Source organism: Lactuca virosa, chromosome 4 (genome assembly GCF_052849685.1).
Source record: "Lactuca virosa cultivar CGN04683 chromosome 4, Lactuca_virosa_CGN04683_v6, whole genome shotgun sequence".
Classification (NCBI taxonomy): domain Eukaryota; kingdom Viridiplantae; phylum Streptophyta; class Magnoliopsida; order Asterales; family Asteraceae; genus Lactuca; species Lactuca virosa.
This window is the reverse complement of record NC_136429.1, coordinates 507,656,936-507,678,290: the sequence shown is the minus strand read 5'-3', so window position 1 is coordinate 507,678,290 and position 21,355 is coordinate 507,656,936.

The following is a 21,355-nucleotide window of genomic DNA, read 5'->3' as shown; positions in this document are numbered from 1 at the left end:
AAAGCTAGTTTAAAAATATATTTAATAAACTAGCTTATAATCAATTTTTTGGTTTGTCAAACATGACAACTTAAATACGTTGGAAAAATAAACTAGTTTATAATCTAGTTGTATCATGTCAAACACAACATAACCACCTACTTTGGCAATGGGACATTCTGGAGTAGAATATATATAGCCCATATCCTATGCTTGAATGTCATTTTGGAAAATCCAAAAATCATAACCCTAACTTTGAAATTTTCTTTGTTTTCGACCACAGATTCCATAAACGATGTTAGTTTTACATATTAATGTAGTTAGATTATATGCATATGCGTAAATATCTGTGAGAACAAGAGATCTGATGCGCAGGGACAAGGTTTGAGAACTCAAACCTTGAGTTAATGCTTAAGATCAATGTCTGCTTACTAAGGAATGTTCCAGTCAAGTCTGACAAGACCAGTCAAGTCTGAGTTAATGCTTTCAACAAAGTGTTCAAGATATTAATGAAGAGAGAAGATAATGATCAAAGTAAAGATAATAACAAGAAGAATGTTTGAGAGAATAACTTGAAAGGTGAAGTAAACTAGAATATTGCTATATTTGTTTGAACAATCTGTCACTTGATTTATCATAGAAAGCTCCTTTAAATAGGAGAACAGGTTACATCGAACTGACCAAATACAAACATAGGACCGGATAATAGAGTTGTTTCTGACACTCTGATTATCTAGGTTTGACAAAAGAGACTAAGTCTTATGACATGTTAAATCAAGCTAAATCACAAATACAATCAATTCAGACGGACAAAAGTACATTCGGACAACACTAGCTCAAAAACAACAACTCCGGAACATAGACTTTGTTCCGCACACCAATTTCACTCTGGAACACTGATTGACTCTGGAACACCATCTGACTTCGGAACTGACTTGCCACAGAACATACAAGGACAGAGATTGCTAGAGGTTCACTTTCAGGTTCCAACAATCTCCCCCTAAGTGAACTTAGCAATCTGGTAAGTCTAGCTTGAGTCTTCCTTGATGAAAACGTATGTCGTGTATAGCCATTCTCTAACCGCAATGTACCATTGAAGTTGGCTTATGAACTTTGTCTTCATATGCTTTGGAGCTTCGGACTTGGATGCTCGACTGATGAACTTCTGAAGAGCCTTAGTGGGAACCAGGTGCTTGTCTTGAACTCGGAAGAAGTCCTTCTGATTTGTTTTTCTTTGAAGGTAGACAAAGCCTAACACCGGTTCATCGATGGGTCCTTCCGCAAGGATTTCAGCTTCAGGAAGTTTGAAGTCGATTTTGGCCAAATATTTATCTGTTCTGAACAGGTTGGCCAATTCATAATCACATCTACAAAACTCAGCAACATAATCCTTAAGAAAGCTTAAGGCAGAATTGTAAGCTCCCATATTGAGATCATCTGACTGGATGCTTCAGAAGTGAGCAGCAATAGTCAGGATATCATTTGGATTAAGAGCATGGAAATCAGCATCAGTAATGGTCTTGTAGGTTGGTTTGTTCCGAAAGATGTGATACCGGAATAGAATGCAATTGAGTTCAAACTTTGTCAGATTTTTCCTTCCGAATCCGGAAATCTTAGTAATCCTTTTCCGAGACCAAACTTCTTTGAGAGGAAGTGCGTTATTGTCATAAAAGGTTTTCAGTCTTTCATGTTCAGTTCGGATGATCATTTGAGGATCATCCTCCGGATGGAGAGGAGCAAATTTCGTGTAGAACTTGTTGAAGGGAGAAAGAGGAAGGTCAAGTTGTTCCGAATCATTATTGGGGATGTCATAGTACATGAACGACACTATGTCGACATCCTTTAGGATTCCTTCACGACAGAGGGGAGAGATCTCTAGCATCGGATGGGGATTGTCATCCTTAAAAGATTGAATCTGGATGCTCTCTTCAAGGGCTTGAAGGATCTCTTCTTGACACCAGCCGAATTTTGGCTTTGGTGGAGGTCCATAGTAGTGAGCTTGATGGCTTTCAGTGATGGGCTTCTTACCCTTGTCTTGTTGCTTCTAAAGAGTGGAGAGGATATGCTGCATATTTTCATCGATTGTAAACTTTGGAGGAGAGGAAGGCAGAGGCTCTTCCAAAATTTCATCTAGCTTCCGGAGTGGAGAGCCTTCGTCGATTGGAGCAAGTTTTGGAGCCGGAATAGGAGGCAGCACCGAGGTAGTGGCTCGGAAGGCATCAGCAGTCAGTTCACTTTTGGCCTTAGCCATTTCAATGCTTTTGTGAAGGACTTCAGCCACAGTGGATGGCCATGATACTGCTAACCATATTCATTTTTCTTCCTCTGTAAGGGTCTTGGCAGGGAACTTCGTTGGAGCTTGCAAAGGTAACACTCCATTTGTTACAAACACATCCTCATCGTCGCTGTCATCATCATCATCAACACCTAGGATACCTGAAAGAACTTGAATATTGTCATCAAAATTTTCATTTTCATCTCGGAATTGATATTCCGAGGCAGATTTCCAGGGTTGACTTGGGCCTTCTCCCCCTCTTGCAACGGTGGGCATGAAAACCAGTGTAAGTACAAGAGACTCCTTCAAATCAGAAAAATTTTCAAACACCTTCTGAAAGTTGGTGTTGAGTTGAAAGGTTAGGGTGTCATAGGCTTTAGCAGTGGGGGCCTGGGCTTTGAGATGGTTAAACAGCTCCTGAAGAATGGACAACATTTCATCGAATTTGTTGTTCGGAACATCCATGATGTTCCAACAGGCTCTGAGAAGCTTGAGAAGAACTTGATGCATGATGAGGTTAATCTCATCTTTCTTCCGAATCTCTTTCTCTAGTCGTTGAATCTGCTTCTCATGACGAACATGAGTTTTCTTAATGAGATCATTGTTGGCAGCAACTAGGTCATCATGGACCTTCAGCATCTGGGTGATTGTATCCAAGTAATGATCAAAAGAAGCATCATAGTTGTGTTCAACTTCTTTGATAGTGTGTTTGAGCCGGAGAGAGATAAGATGATCAAGTTGGGCTTCACATTCAGCAATGGTTGGTCTGGACGTGTTGGTTGCGGACAAGGATTTCAGGATTGCATCCAGTTTAGAGTCCAATCTGGAAACCTTGACGTCAAGTATGGTGTTGAGTCTGGCCACTGAAGCTTCTATTGCGTTCACCTTCTTCATGGTATCAGAAACATAGTCTCGGATTTCAAGGAGGGCACACAGATCGACGTAGTTTCCTGCAGAATATCCGGTGTCAGAAGTGGAATCCCGTGACTTGTTCTTGTTAGCTTCTCGATTAGGTTGTTGTTGAGGAGATTTAGGAGGAGTGGGAACAACGTTGATGTTCTTGGGGGTGGACTCAGTTTCACCTTCAAGAGTGTCTTTGACATGATCCTCCTTATTGTGTTGTTCATCAGTTGGTTCCGAAGAAGAGGAGGAGAGTCCGAAATCCAAATCTGGCCTATATGTGAAAAGGCTTGGAAGGGAATGGAAATGAGGAAAACATCTTAGGAGCAGCGCTTGAGGCTCCTTCCTCGTCAAACATTACTTCATCATATAGCTCTTCATTAGGATTGGAATGCATTGCATTATGAAGTGGATTTGTGGGAGTTTCTCCGGAAGCAAATTCCAAGTCGGTTACGTCATCAGTAGGGACCACGCAGGGCATGTTACTTTGGATTGCCCTATTCCTCATGGAGATGAGGGTTGCTTCCACCTGGGATCTTGTGAGTTCCGGATGTCGAGACTTGGCCCTGTCAACAAAATCTTCCCATAGCGGGTCGTTAACGCCTGGTCGTCCTGTACTCCTTCCGGGTATTAGACCAGTTGAGGCATCTGAAGTAGGAGGGACAGCTCCCGCTTCGAAATGCTTGGGGTTCGGAACAGGGCTTCCGGACCGTGCGTGTGTTGAAGAAATTGGGATATCAAAAGTGACACGTGGGTGTGTTCCACGGGGGGGGGGGGGGGGGGGGGGGGGAACTATCATCAACACCGGCATCACCTTTTGGGAAGGTGAGGGTGGATTATGAGCAGACTCCCCGTGAGTGTGTGCTTGTGTTTTTGAAACATCGAGGGGTACCTCGGATGAGTGGGCAGGTGGGGTAGACGGATGGCCAGAGTCATCCTGAATGTCCTTGACTCCTTCCTGTTCAGAGGAGGGGTCAACTTTGGATCTCTTTTTGGCGATTGGCTTTGAGGGAGAAGTCTTTCTTTTAGCGGACTTCTTTTTCTTTCCTCCGGACGAAGTATGTTTGGCCACTTCCGGAGTGGGCTTAATGGAGACGGTGGCAGGTTGTGTTGGGTCATACACAACCGAAGTCTCCAAGTGGTATTTCAAATTAATAGATCCGGAAGGAATAATGGCCAACATATGTTCAAGCAAACGTTGAATTGGTCTAAAGGAAGATTGGTACGGAATGCGATAATGTTTAATAGTTTTGAAAGTAACATATACCTCTTTTCGGAATAGTTGCCACCGGAATTGGTTCGTACCTCTCTTTGTAGAGTTGTTGGATCGTCAGTGCCCAAAACCTAGGGCTTGAGATTTCGTTAGCCTTCCTTTTGATGGTGAATTTTCGGAAGTCTTGCCACCGAACTTCTGGAAGATGCACAACGTTTTCTTTTCCGGAGAAGATGCTGTAAACGACGTATAACCAGTCTTTGCTAAGGGTGTCCATACCTCCATGCTTTCCGGACAACCCACGGATGATGAAGTGCATCAGAACGGTCCAAAGACTAGACACGGCTGATTTCTTGAACTCTTTCGCCTTGTACTCTTGATCGTAGCCAATGTGGTTCAAGAACTGTTGAAATTCCTCGGAAGTTGGTTCTTGAACTTTGAATTCCTTGGGATTTTCCTTAACTTCGATCGCATTTAGGAAGGTATACTTATGGATTGGCACGATGCGATCACCAGTGATTTTAGTTCCCAGAATAGTATTGAAGATTTGAACCCTTTCAAAGGCTGTGAGAAGAAGAGAGAGTGGGAGTGGTGGTTCTGGGATTTTAGTGAGGGGAGTGGAGATGGGATGATTGGAAATGAACTCGATCATTACTCGAATGGGTTCATCAAAATCCATAGGATTTAGCGAGAAAAGTTGTGTCGTATCCCTAAGGAAAGGTTCAGACGACTATGATGATGAAGATCCCTTTGATGATTTCTTCTTGGCAGCAGCTTTCGTGATTTTGGGAGCGGCTTGTTCGATTTTTGTGGGCGAAGAAGAATATGCCATTGAAGAACAGGTGCGAGCTTGAAAAACAGCTTGAATGTATGAAGGAGATGAGTTGGAGGTTTTGTGAGCGTAAAAAGGTAATAGAGGGTATAAGAAGGTTTATATAGGTGATGAAAACGGGCCGGGTAAAGAAAGGTAATGATGAAATCCGAAATTGGAAACGGTTCACATTTAATGTTTTGCTATATTTAGGGTGATTTGACCTGTGATGAAAAAAGTTCTTATTGGCTCAAGGCAAAAATAAGGAACCGTCGTTTGAGTGATGGGATGTTTGCTTTTTGGAGACGAGCAATCGTGGAACGGATTTCGAGGATACAGGATAGGTATCGATAAAAGTAACCGTTGGAACACGTTTCGCCTTATAAACCTTTGGACTGCACAAAGTTTGATTCCGGAACAATGGTGTTTCGGAAGTTTTGAAAATGATTTGCATAAAATGAGAAGTCCAGGATGAAAGTTTATGATTTGTTCCGGAATGAAGCAAATGAGCTTAAAATGGTCCGTAGTGATTTTGAAAATTCCAGAGACAAAAGTTATAAAGAGATTCCGGAGCAAAAATGATGAAAAGATTCCGGAGAGAAAAATTTGAGATGAAATTCCAGAATAAGATTGTATAAGTTCCGGAATGATACCTTGAAATTCTAGAGCAAGATTTTAAAAGTTCCGGAGCAAAAATTTTAGAAATTAAGAAGCAAGGTTTTGAGATTCCGGAACAGAGTTTTGAAAATCAGAGTTTTGAAGTTCCAGGATGATCACTGAAACGTTCCGGAGTGCATTTTGAAAGAATTTATGGAGCATAATTTGAGAAACTTCTGGAGTTTAGAATACAATACCTTTTCTAGATTTGAATTCAGGGATGGCCTTATGAAGTAAGTTCCGAGGTGAAATGTGTACCAATGTAACTATGTGGGCTATGTACATCATATGATAAAATGAACTGTACAACTTAAAACTCAAGTGGTGGTTAGAGATAAAGACAAGTAAAATGATCCTATGTATTCCGAGAGACAATAGTTCCGAGATGAAAAATGATTTTGAATTCAGAACCAATTTCTTTCTGATGTTTCCATCAGAGAGTGCAAGACTCTTGAAAGAACTGAGGATCAGACATCATACCCATTTTGTTAAGAAACCCATTGAATTTGGTTTCGTCTAATGCCTTAGTAAAGACATCAGCAATTTCATCGTCAGATGGAACAAAAATGAGTTCAATGTTTCCATTTAAGACATGATCTTTTATGAAATGGTACCGTATGTCAATGTGCTTCGTCATGGAGTGCTGAATTGGATTGTGCGAAATCGCAATGGCACTTTAAGAATCACAATAGATCGGAATGCGTTGAAAGCGGTAACCATAATACAAAAGTTGAGATTTCATCTAGAGAACTTGAGAGGTACAGCTGGCAGCATCAATGTATTGTGCTTCGGCTGTAGAGAGTGCAATACAGTTCTGCTTCTTGGATAACCAACTAACCAATCGACCACCTAAAAATTGACAGCCACCAAATGTGCTTTTTCGGTCCAATTGCAGACCACCATAGTTTGAATCTGAATATGCTTGAAGTAGGAAACTCTCATTTACTGGGTACCAGATTCCGAGATTCTTTGTACCTTTGAGGTATCGGAATATTTGCTTAATAGCCAAAAGATGAGACATCTTTGGGTTGACTTGAAATCTGGCACATAAACATATTGAAAACATGATGTCTGGATGACTTGCTGTGAGATAGAGTAGGGATCCAATCATTCCTCTGTACTTCTTTTCATCAACTGCTACACCTGAAGGGTCCGAAAAGATCTTGTGTCCGAAACCCATTGGTACCTTGGCTGAGGCACAGGTTTCCATTGAGTACTTTTTGAGGAGTTCTGAAATATACTTCTCTTGGTGAATGAAAATTCCTCTATTTGTCAGTTTGACTTGGAGCCAAGAAAGAAGCTTAATTCCCTATTCATACTCATTTGAAATCTACTGACCATTAACTTAGCAAAGTCAGCAACCATTGAAGAATCGGTGGATCCGAAAATGATGTCGTTAACATATAGTTGGACCAGCATGAGATGCTTTCCATTTGACCTTCGGAACAGAGTAGGATCTAGAATTCCTCTTTGAAATCCTGAACGCTTGAGAAAATCAGTGAGGGTCTCGTACCATGCGTGAGGAGCTTGCTTAAGGCCATAGACAACTTTCTGGAGTGTGTAACAATAGTTTAGATATGATAGATTGACAAAACCGGGAGGCTATTGAAGATATACTTCAGTTTCGAGTTCACCACTTAGAAAATCACTTTTGACATCAATCTGGTAAACCTTGAATACTTTATGAGTAGCATAAGCAAGAAAGATGCTGATAGCTTCACGACGTACAACAGGAGCAAAGGTCTCATCGTACTCAAGCCCTTCAATCTGTGTAAATCCTTTAGCCACCAATATTGCTTTGTTTCGAATGATAACTCCTCCATCATCTAATTTGTTCTGAAACACCCATCTAGTACCAACGATGGGATGATTCTGAGGAGGAGGGACGAGAGTCTAAACTTCATTTCTGTCAAATTCTGCCAATTCTTCTTGCATGACTGTAATCCAATCAGCATGGTCAAGTGCTTCTTTGATGGATTTGGGTTCAACAATAGAGATATATTCCGATAAATGACATTCATTTTGAAGACTTGTAGCGGAGCGATTTTGTACACTAGCGTTTGGGTTTCCAATGACTTGGTTCGGAGGATGATCCTTGGTCCAAACAAGTAATCTCGGAAGTTCTTGTGCATCAGATGATCCAATATCAACAATGGGGTTATGTTGCTCCCCTTGAATTTGTTTGAACGTGTGGATGATGCTCCCCCTGAACTTCTGAACTGGATAGGTTGACGTCATCTTCAGGTGGGAATTCAAAGAAGTTTGCATCATCATCGATGTTGATAGGATTGGAATCGAATTCAGCAGCTGCATCTTGAAATCTATCCACATTTGATTCAAGGGAACAATGACCATTCTCCCCCTCAACCTGAGAAGGTTGAAACGGTTCGGAATCAAATGGAGGAAGACTAGGAGTTGGATCGGAGACGTTTTGCGAGACCGGAGCTTCGGGTGTGGTTGGTCTTGTTCGGGATTCCGAATCAAGAGCCGTTTCTGAGGGTCCGAACAAGGTCTCAAAGTTAACTTCAAAGATTGTTTGCTGGTTCGGACATCATGGCGCTGGAGCATCAGACTCCATAATGTGTGTTGGGCCAGAATTCCGAAAAAAATTGTAATCAAAGGTAACATCAAAGCTTTCTTCCAGAACACGAGTTCTCCGATTAAGAACTCGATAAGCCTTTGATTTAGCAGAGTATCCAAGGAAGATGGCTTCATCAGCTTTGGGTTGAAACTTGGTAAGCTGATCACGGTTGTTCTTGATGAAGCATCTGCATCCGAAAAACATGAAGAAACGAGATTGTTGGCTTCCGACCATTCATGGCTTCATACGGTGTTTTGTTGAGGCGTCGATTGATGATACTTCTATTCTGAGTAAAGCATGGTGTAGAAACAGCTTCAGCCCAAAGATTGAGTGGAAGATTTGCAAAATTGAGCATGGATCGAGCAGCTTCAACAAGTGTTCTGTTTCGTCGTTTGACTACACCATTTTGTTGAGGAGTGTATGGAGCAGAAAAATTATGGTCGATGCCCTTCTCGGTAAGGAAGTTTTCAATGGTGGAGTCAGTAAATTCCGAACCATTGTCACTTCGGATTCTCCTTACAAGGAGTTTGATGAGAGCTTCAATTCCTTTGATAAAGTTGATGAGCTCGGAGGCTGTTTCTGATTTCAGCCTTAGGAAGAAGACCTAGGTGAACCTAGTAAAGTCATCCACAATCACAAGAATGTACTTTTTGTGATGCAAACTCTCTACTGTTGATGGTCCACACAGATCAATGTGTAGAAGTTCTAATGGTTCCGAGATTGATTTTTCAATGATGATGGGATGACCATTCTTTGATTGCTTTCCAAACTCACATGCAGCACATAAATGATCATTTTCGAACTTGAGGAGTGGCAAACCTCTAACCATTTCACCCGAAACAAGATCATTCATATATGTAAAGTTCAAGTGAGCAAGCCTCTTATGCCATACCCAACTGACGTCAGGAACAAATTTTGAGCGTAAGCAAAGTTGGGGCTTGCCAATGATCATGTTGATATCAAGAGGATACATGTTCTTGTTGCGATTGGACTTGGTCAAGCATTCCTTTCGATCTTCGGACATGACGTAGCTATGTTTCTTGTAGAATTCAACTCGACGATTTGCATCAGTGAGTTGAGCCACACTTATAAAATTGTGCTTTAAGTCAACTACATATGCCATGTTCGAAATAGAGAAGTTGCCATTGGTAAGGATGCCATAACCTTGGATCTGATAATTGGAGTTGTTGCCATACGTCACATAGCCTGCATTTGGTGCAAGTTTGAGACATCGCAGAAAGTCCTTCTGCCCCGTCATGTGCATGGAGAAAGCACTATCAATATATAATATTTTCTCTTGATCTGAAGCACAAAGTGCCTGCAAAATTAGTGAGTGGTGGAGCTTTTAGGCTCCGAGTTAGGTTTTGGGACAAAGGCACGAGTCTTAGGCTTCGGTTGTGACTTTTGAGCAACAGATGGTTTGGAAGGTTTGTTCCGAGATTCCTTAGGAAACAAATAGAAGGTCATGGTTCTTTCATCTATTCTGTAGTCATACTCAATGACATGACAGTTCGGAACAACTTTCTTTGGACATTCAACTTCCGGAGTTACTTTGTCTACCAGAGTTGTTGTTTCATCATTGTGTATTTTGACTTTCCAAAGAAGGTTTTGTTTTGAAGATTTTGAAGAATTTTTTTTCTTAACACTTTTTGTTTGGGTTGATGGCACATTTGATTTTGAAAGTTGAGGTTTAAAAATTATACCATCAGTTTTTGCAATGAAAACCAATGAAACAGTCCGATGAGAGGTGTTTCAGACAGATGTGGTGCTTACACTTGACTTTTTCCTGAGTGGGACTGACGGCTTTCTTTTATTCTACAAGACTGGGAGGATTGGAAGGCCTCTTGAGGATCTTAGTGGGTGTGAAGGAGTTTTGACTATGGGTTGATGAATGAGAATTCCGAGATACACTCTTTTTGTAGTTCTCAAGGAATCTTGAATTTTATCTAGTCTTAACTTCCTTTTTGTGTGCATTCCGAGCTTCCACTTTAGGATCTACAATATCCTTCCTATTTAACATTTGCTTTCTTTTGGAATGAGACAAAGATTTAGAAGTTTATCCTACTAAGGGATTGTTGAACATAGGCGTAATGGGAACTAGATTTGTTTTGGAAATCACTTGAGGTTCCGAATCACATGAGATTGACTCATCAACATCACTATCTAAAGATGCCCAAACACAATCTGAATTTTTAGGTTCAGTTGATTCCGGAAAAATTTCCTCAACAACACAGTTGTTAGGAGGGTTGTGGTTCGGATTTTGAACAACAGACTTTGGAGTACTAGAGTTGAGTTCCGAGGTCCGATTTTGGTCCAGGTTTATCAAAGGCGGAAATTGCATGGAATCGGGACTCTTGACAACTATAGGCTTAAAATCAGGAATCAGGGATGCAGAATGATCAGAAGTCTCATGAAGGGGTGACAAGGGAGAAACAGGTGTATCCGAATGTTTAATGTTCGAAACATCTCCCATAAAAGTCATATTTTGTAACTCCTTTAAGGGACGAACAACTGGTTTCGGAAACTCGCTTTTGAGACCAGGAGCTTTTGACCAAGGATGACGAAAATTATGAGTCATCCGTTCATTTTCTTCAAGTATGTCTATGGCATGGTGCATGACATCAATCTTAGCAATAAGACGTTTGTTATCAGAAATTAAAACATTTCTTTCCGAATAAGTGATTTTACATTTGTCCTTAAGAATGATACATTCATCATTTGACATTACAAGCTCATGTTCTAAAGACTCTATTCTTAACTTCTTATCCTCGAAACGTAACCTAAGAAGACTCAATTCACTGTCCTTCTTCTCACTGGCTTCTATGGCTGACTCATAGGCTTTGTAAATGATGTTCATATCTGATTGGATCTGGGTTAGATACGGTTCTAAAAGAGACAAATTAAAATTATTATTAGTAATCATAGATTTTACCCGTTGAACGATGCTTCTGCCAGGTGTATCGTTGGTAGCCATGTAGAAGTAGTTCGACTCAGCATCTTCATCATCTCTTTCGGACCCAGACGACCAATAGCCTTCATCAGATTCAATTTCTTATCGAGCCATAAGACACATGTTTCTGCCAATGGTTATGTCATCATCATATCCAGACGACCAATACCCTTCCACATCTCTTGATACAGTAGTAAAAAAAGCCTTTTCACTTTCAGCTAATTCTTGAGCTTGGCGAGCATAGTAAGCAGAGTCCTTCATCTTCAGTTTTTGTGGGACTTCAGCTAAGCAATCTTTGGCAAAGTGATTTGCATGTCCACATTTTTGACACATAATCTTGGGTTTTTCAGACTTTGGAATCTGTGAAGGTTCCGAGGTAGGATTCAGAGTAGGAAGATTTGGCTTGTAGGCTGGAGGATTTTCGGAAGTTTTGTTGAATGGTTGATGATTATTTTGGTGAGGAGCTTGAAAATGATTGTTGTGGTGAGGTTTTTGGAATCGATTGTTGTGAGGCTTGTTGAAAGGACGGTTGTATTTAATGGAAAGTAGAGCAAACTCTTGTTGAAAAAGTAGTTCGGAGTCCATTTCATCAGGATTCAAAGTCTCCATAGACTGATAGTTAGAGTTTGTGAGAACCGGAACGGTTGGGGTGAGGATTGGACAAGAGGAATGTATGGAACAACAGTAGTGAGAGGGTCCGAAATGGTTGGGTTGGAAGTTTGTGGATCATAGGAACTGACTAGAGCTAAAGGACATACGGGGAGTTCGCGTAGAGTTTGAGCAACATTTGACTCATGACCTTGAAGCTCATCAAAAAGTTGATAGAGCTTGAACTTTTTCAGAGACCCATTGCTCTGAAGACATGATTTCACGTTTCCCCATCCCTTTCCTAGACTGTTAATGAACTTAATATTGTACTCAAGTGGAGTTCGGACTATCCCATGAGTTGTCATGTTGTTGACAACGATTCGATATCTATTTGAAGCTGAGGCAACAGATTCACCAGGTGTTGTAGTGAAAGTGTCGAACTCATTGACAACCGAAGTCAAACGCTTATCCTTCACGTTCTCTGACCCTTCAAACAAATCTTGAAGTGTGTCCCAAATCTCTTTTGCGGACTTGCACAGTTTGATGTGCTCAAAGAGAGAAGCTGGAACACCAAACACCATTTCTGAAAAGGCAACTTGATCAGCATGCAACTTTTCGAGATCATCAGCAGTGAGAGGTGCTTGACGTTGTTGATCCTGTCCCAAGAGAGTTGCAACAACATATCTAACAACGGTTCGAACTGGAACATGAGGACCTTCTTTAACGGATCTCCAGATAGATTCACCTTTCTCTTTTCAAGTAAAAATCTTTCCATTCTAACTTTCCAGTGATCATATTCTTCAACAACTAGCAGTGGGGCACGTGTAGGGTAACCCACGCTATTTGCTATTTGCATTGAGTACATTTGTTGAGTATTAGAAGCAGCCATTGAAGTTAAGATATCTTGAGCAAAAGTGGTATATAGAAGAACTTTTATCCTGAACAGAGAAATGATCGAAATACCAAGGTAATCTCGAATCAACTATAATCTGATCTTATGGATTCAAAGGACAAGCACTCAAGCTCTGATACCAAATGTGAGAACAAGAGATCTGATGCGTAGGGACAAGGTTTGAAAACTCAAACCTTGAGTTAATGCTTAAGATCAATGTCTTCTTACTAAGGAATGTTCCAGTCAAGTCTGGCAAGACCAGTCAAGTCTGAGTTAATGCTTTCAATAAAGTGTTCAAGATTTTAATGAAGAGAGAAGATAATAATCAAAGTAAAGATAATATATGAATAACAAGAAGAATCTTTGAGATAACAACTTGAAAGGTGAAGTGAACTAGAATATTGCTATATTTGTTTGAACAATCCGTCACTTGATTTATCATAGAAAGCTCCTTTAAATAGGAGAACAGATTACATCGAACTGACCAAATACAAACATAGGACCGGATAATAGAGTTGCTTCTGACCCTCTGATTATCTAGGTTTGACAAAAGAGACTAAGTCCTATGACATGTTAAATCAAGCTAAATGACAAATACAATCAATTCAGATGGACAAAAGTACATTCAGACAACACTAGTTCAAAAACAACAACTCCGGAACATAGACTTTGTTCCGGACACCAATTTCACTCTGTAACACTGATTGACTCCGGAACACCATCTGACTTCGGAACTAACTTGCCATGGAACATACAAGGACACAGATTGCTAGAGGTTCACTTTCAGGTTCCAACAATATCAATTTCGAAATATGAAGACAATATTTGGAATACATAGAATATGTATAGAATTCCATATTACATGTACTATTTTTTATTAAAAAATTTCTATATAATAATTGGTTACCTGCTAGTAGCCTAAAACCCTCATTAATACATCATGGAATGTTAGGTAATATACATAATGTTTTAAATTAGTTTGTGGAATGGGAAGAACTAGTGCCGAATATGAAGAAAATATCTTGAACGCTTTTAACTAGAATCAGATGTTATGTTCTGAAAAGACATGAAATGTCTAGAATAACTTGTATTGTTTTTCATATTGCTCTATTTCTAATTTAATAGCTACTATTTCTTTACATAAAACCAATTAATATCATCAAATTAGTCTGAAATCATAAGCAATGGTTTAAATGAATTTTTGATCAATTTGTGTGGGCATTGTTTAAGAAAAATTGGGTTTTACAGATAACATAATTATATACGATCAATAAGAACTTTCAGAATTATACCAAATTATGGTAAAATGAATTAAAACACTTCTATTATATTTGTATTTAAGACACTAATAGTATAAGTTTTTATTTGTAGAGATAAATACATAATATGGAAATTGAAAAACATTCGCATACAGACTATCCAAGGTCAAACAATAAAATAAAAAGCAAATTAGAGAAGGTGTTAAAGCTTAAACTGAAATTAGATATAACTATCAAAGATGAGAAGAGTCAATCTTACACAAATCTATTATTTTAGACTAGTTATTGTTTTATAATGTTTGTTTTGGATGTCAATAACTCCATGTCGAAGATATCGTTTTATAATGTTTATTTTTAGAACCATTTGTTTTTTTTAAAGATTTCTCTATTTTCTTAATCATAGTCTTCAACATCCACTACCGCACCGCCCTTACAAATAAAATATGAAGTGTTATGTGTTGAGGTATTGTTGATAGGACTTTATTAGAAATTATTCATAGTTTTCAAAGAATGAAAGAGAAAATAGTAATATTGGAAATCTCATTACCTCCTTCTTCTATAGTCGAGGAATGTAGAAAGCTAGCAATATATAATATAATTGCTTATCATTACAAAATCTGAATATATACAACAGTTTGTCAACTTAATGGAAAGCATCGAAGAAGCATATAGGAAAAGTGCAACACTAGATGAATGAGTGGAAATGGTTGATAATGTGTTCGGCCTAATTGAGAGTCACATGGAATTATTTGAAGTTCGTGTAGACACTGATAGTTTGCACCAGATGCAATTCCTAACTTATCATGGAAATCATATGTAATATAGAAAATGTAATGTAATTTTAATCTTAAATATGTAAAACAATATGTTTTTCTTAAATGGAAATATTTTTAATTAGCATTAGGTAAACGAACCATACAAAATCTATTACATATTTAACTTCCTTTCCACAAATTAAGAAATTGCAAGCGATGCATATTTTGTTAATGGTAGACAAAATCTCCTATAATTATAACAACATCTATAAGACGGTCACATTTTATGTTGAGGTTTATCAATCTCTGTATCCGTACCTTGAATCCACTTCTTAGCCTCTTTTTAATTTTTTCGGAGTTTCAACCAACCATTTTTCTTTTTCATTCACATGTGTTGCTAGAAAGCATGAATGGTGATTAAGTAGTCGAATTGTTTTAGTCCCTTCGGTTTGCTTATTTAGCTTCCGTCATTGCTTTGAAAATTGTCATCGAGTATCTTAGCCGGGAGTGAAAAATTTGGGCATTTAGGAAATAGATTAATATCAAAACAAATATAACAATCTTCATATTCATAATGCCAATCACCAAATTTAGATGAACTCATTCTAATGCAATTACTTTGATCCTCTTGTTGGGTTATAACACTTTATATAATGTTGAAGTAAATTGGTAGGTAGTAAACTGAAGGCGGTATGTGGTGAGTCGAAGGTGATAAATTTAAGCATGTAGAAGTGTTAAGTGTGTGTCCGGAATGCACTTATAAAGTTTGGAATGTGTGTCTGGATTCTTGAGTTTCTAACATTTTATCCTATAAATAAGACCTATTACTCCATTAACTTTTCAAACTTGTTTTCAATTATTCAACCTAAAATTGAGGAAAACGTATCACTTTCATTGACTACGAAGGAAAATATTGCATTCATACGTTCTCGAAATATGATTACGGATGATAGTATCATCATCGGCCCCCTATATTTGATTGTAGGTTCACTTTGGATCCTCTTGACACATACATTTCACTATGAATTGGTCATAGAGCCTATTTAACAAACAAAGTAGTCAAGACAAAGTTTAAGGATTTAAGAAGGAAGGTGAAGATTTTCATCATAATTTATCACAACATTACAAATGCACTGCCGAAGCTGACTTTGCACACTAAGTTGCTTGGTATATTATCAAACATGTCCCTTAATTCTAATTTGTAGTTTTTTTTTTTGTTATTTGTAGTATGTAATAAAAAATAATGATAAAAATTGTCATTCATAATTTCAAACACATAATTAATTCAATTACATAGGTATTAAAAAGTTCATCATTGGGTTTGATATTTCTTATTCAGAGGGTAGAGGATTCGTAATTTCCAATTGGTATGAAATTTGATACACTACAGACCTCCAAATAAATTTGAACCATATGGTAAAAGTCTGAGAAGGAGAAAGATCGTGCTACAACCACATCATAACCGTTCGATATACGACAACTACATCATTTTTCACATGGACACGTTCAAATTTAAATATTGACAACAAAGTGTTCATAAAAATCTCTTACTTCTTACATGGATAATGCCATTTTTCTCACCCCCCCCCCACCAAAGAAACTTGTGCATCCTATTTTTAAGCACCATCTCTACATAAATGGTGAGTTCACTAGAGATCCCACCTACAAAAAATATTTTGATTTTGGTCAGTTAAAAGCTACACAATATTTCCTTATTTATACGTTATTTTACCTCCACATATACTACATTGAATATAAATTCGTTGAATGGTGTAACATATAACCTTAATGAACATCGTTATTGGTAAATTGTGTTCATGAATCGATAACATGTGGATAGCATCTGGAAAATCAAGGTTCATTACAAAATGGAGGTTGTGGAAAAAAGAATTTACCCATTTCGCATGACCGGTATTTTTAAGACAATCATGTTCATTCCTGATCGCATGAGATCCAAGGACATATTCTAGTCTACCAAAATTTTGTTCAAAATCTGACAATGTATATGATTTGCATGTCATGAAGAACAAAGGTTCTATTAGTCTACTTCGCCTAATCTTAGATGAAAAACTTAAAGTCACGCTCTTATAATAATAACCATGATATAAATCTTGGAAGACCTAACCAAATGAAGAAGTTTATCACATCGTCCATATTGGTTGTAAATGCTACTTCCATGGCGTTCCTGAGACATTCTATGAGCCTCAACAGGAACAAGATATAAGAGTTGAAACTATATATCAAACCCAAAGAAAACGTTATAGTCAAGGTCTAATTGTTTCCATCCATAGCAACCGCTATGAACATTGAGTATAGGTAGTCCCCTCTCAGAGAGACATTACCTATAAAGATCATTGGTAGCATGCATGTGATGAATTTATGAACCTACATTTATTTGCCATATCAATTGTAACAAACATAATGACTAAAAGTAAACAATTAAAATTTGGCAAAAAGTTTATTACCACACATCCAAAATCCTTAACCACATAGCTGAAAATGATCCAAAACATTTGTTCTAATGTTGGTAAAACTATGGAGGTTGGTTATTAAAAGGTTATGTAAGCAAACATAGGGGTTCACAAAAATTTCTTCGTGATAACGATCTAATTAAATTATTTTCAAAAATTGTTAAACACAATTATGAATTTTTAGTTGTAAGTGAAAGAAAAGATGATTGAACACATAACATATTTAGTGCAAAATATACCAAATTTGTTGCCCAGAATTTACTAAGACAATCCAAAATTTACACAAACTATCAGGATTGCTGAAAGACAATCCAAAATGTAAGTTTGGCATGTGCTATGCCATATTTGAAACCACTTTATGTCAAAAGTCACCTAACTCATACCAACACCAGAACAAACATAATTACTAGGAATACAGTATTCCGAAGAAAATGGTTACATTATAAAGAATAGAAAAAAACAATTATTTTTTATAAGGTCTATATAGGTTAGATTACTCAATTTTCCTTTAATTTAGACGTAGTAAGTTAGTGAGTTCAAACAAACAATGCTTAATATATTACAATTGTCAAAGTTAATTATCCATTTTTTTTAAATTAATAAATATTACAAACTTAATATATTGAAAAAAATAGAATTTTAGTCTAATTTATATGGTTTATTTGTTCTTAAAAAGGCACATAACTTATCTACACGACATTTTATCTAAATGTAAACAACATTTTATCCTAAAAAATTTCATAAATCATTCAATATCTTTACTTTTATAGAACTTGATTTAATATATTGGAGCATCAACAATGAATTAATTCAATAGGAGAGTTGAATTAGATGACAAACATAATTATCATTCAATAGATAAAACTATACTATTATAAGATGTCATATTAATAGATAAAACTATACTATTATAAGATGTCATATTGACATTCAATAAGTTTGAAGTTCAATTGTCATCCATTATTCAATAAGAAAAATGAAAGTTTCTAATTTTAAATAAATGTTTCAATTAAACTTTTTAGAGTTTAATCTACTATAATAAATGAAGATCAACTTTGTCACATATCAATTTCTCATAAGTTTTGATATTTGTCATTTTGTGATATCTTTTAAATAAATAATATCCACATGTCAATTTATGTATTATTCAATTTTTAAAAATAAAAAATCACATAATACTTTTACTTATATATGTAAAATATTAAATGTAATAAATATGATAGTAAATTGCAATTAATATGTTCTTTCATTCCTTATTTCAAAATATTATTTTAAAAAATACTTATTATTAAAACTTTAATATTTAATTATTTTAATTAACCCATATAATATACGGGTCTTACACCTAATATATTATAAAAATCGAATTATAGATTTTTTTGAAATATACTATAGAATTCAATACTGTAGATGCCCTTGATTGGTTTATGTCACAATTAATATATAGAATTGTATTTTAATGAAAAAACAACTGATTTTTTAACCTTAAAAATTTAGTCGGTTATTATTAATAATATTATATTAAAGAATCGAATTATAGTTATAAGGAGTGAACAATTCTAAAAATGAGTTAATGTTGGCTAGAAAAGAGGATCGTAGAGAAATGACAATAAAGTCATCGTGAATGGTGGGTCATGGGTGTGCTGTCAATTTGCCTCTAAAATATGCACCAGCATTCATTAAACACTCTAATACTATACCAAATCAATAAAACTATTCTTACATTTTATTAATTCATGTGAAATTATATGGTTAAATCTTACATAATTAATATAATACGGAAACATTGACTTCTAGGTTAAAATAATATAGTACGTATTTAGCAAAGCATATAGACATCTTGCATTTAATGATTTAACCCGATCTCGGCACTATATTCCTTTTCTTTTTTACATTTACATTTCGTTTGACCCTTTTACCCATTTATAGACACCTAGTTTGACACGTTATTATATCATAAATACAAATAAAATAATTAGGAAAATATAATATATTTAAAAACAAGATGGAAAGTGCACGTAGTCAACGTAGTGGAGCCATGGTATGGTTAAGTGTGAGGCATACACGTTACGAATGACAAGGGGAGCATTTCATGCCCTCAAAACACAATGATAACTAATGGCTAATATTGAGATATTGATTTATTCAAATGAGCAATAAAATATAGAAAAAAATACAGGTTTTTCTTATCAAATTTTAATATTCGAAAACTGCCATTTCAGCAGAATTGCAATACATAAATAATAAGCTTAGAAAGAAAACAATTATTTGATTTAAACAACATTAGTTCGTCCGGTATAACACTACAAGAATAACCGACAATAGCGGCGATCCCTTTAGCCGCGACAGACACTTTAGCAGCGACAACAAAAAAACGCGTTTTTTGGTCGCCGCTAAAAGCGTCCGTCGCCGCTAAAGGCTTTTGTTGTCAATCCTCGTCATTTCAATCTCATCTGTCGATTTAAACGATGATCCAACGACTAGGAGGACGTAGAAAACCCCACATTGTTTTCCCTCCGGTGTGTCTCCGTCAAAGAGTGTCCGTCGCCGCTAAAAGGCTTATGCTGGTAATCCATGTCATTTCAACTCATCCGTCGATTTAAGCGATGATCCAACAACGTAGCAAACCCCACGTTGTTTTCCCTCCGGTGTGTCGCCGCCAATGAGTATCCGTCGCCGCTAAAGGTATCGCCGCCAATGAGCAAGATCTTACCAAGTTCCCGAAGAACAGGAAATCAACCTTTTCTCGAAAACATGAAGATATGACAAGTATATCTAAGGATATATAACTTATAAGCTAAATGTTGATCCAAGTTTCAGTCCAGTTCATCAAGAAAGAAGGAAATTCGCACCTAAAAGGAAATTAATCATCAAAGAAGTGATTAAAAGATTGCTCAAGGCTAAGATTATTATAGAAGTAAAATTCCCAAAATGGTTGGTCAACGTGGTGGTAGTCGAAAAGAAGAATAGGAAGTAGAGAGTATGTATGGATTTCACGGTTCTTAATAAAGCATGCCCTAAAGATCCATTTCCTCTTCCACACATAGACTCTTTGGTAGATGCAAATACCGGACATGAAATCCTTACCTTCATGGATGCTTAATCCAGATTTCAATAGATCCACATGAAGCCTTGAAATCAAGAAGATACCACTTTCATAACCCCAATGAGTATATATTGTTATCAGGATTGTAAAAGTCGTTAGGCGATGGTCGGGCGGTCGACTAGGGTTAAGGGACTATCAGGTCTAGGCGGGGATTAATTGGTGCCTAGGCGGAAATCCTTAATTGTAATAGAATTTATTTTTGAAAAACTAAATATTACTTATATCCTAAAAAAATAAGTAAATAACCATAAAACTTTGGTATATTTAGTCATCTAAATATTTTAGTGGCCGTATATGATAATTTTTAGACTAATTGGGGATCTTTTTAACAGTTTTAGTAATCAATCATCATAATTTAGTTACGCAATATCATAAATTTGAGTAATAGGGGAATTTTGTTTTGAAAATTTTGAATGTTTGACTTTTTTTTTATCGGCTTAGACCACCTAGGACCGCCCAAGACCACCTAGGACCGCCTACAGCCACTCAGGACCGACTCCACCTAACTCAACCAACTAGCATAAATCGTAGACAGTAAGTGGTCGCCGAGTACCTAGGAGCCGCCTAGGCCAAATTTTACAACACTTATTGTTATATAACTATGCGTTTTGGTTTAACAAATGCAAGTGCAACATATCAAAGACTAGTAAACAAGATGTTCAAGCAACAACTTGGGAAAACCATAGAAATCTATATAGATGACATGGTAGTAAAATCCAAGAAAGCTGAGAATCATCTCCAAGATCTTGAAGAGGCATTCAACATCTTTGATCAGTTCAACATGAAGTTCAACCCTTCTAAATTCCAGTTTGGTTTCAAAGCTATGAAATTCTTGGGCTACATGGTAACAAAGAGAGGAATCGAAGCCAACCCAAAAAAAATCAAGGCTATCTTGAATTTGCAATGCCCAACTTCTAC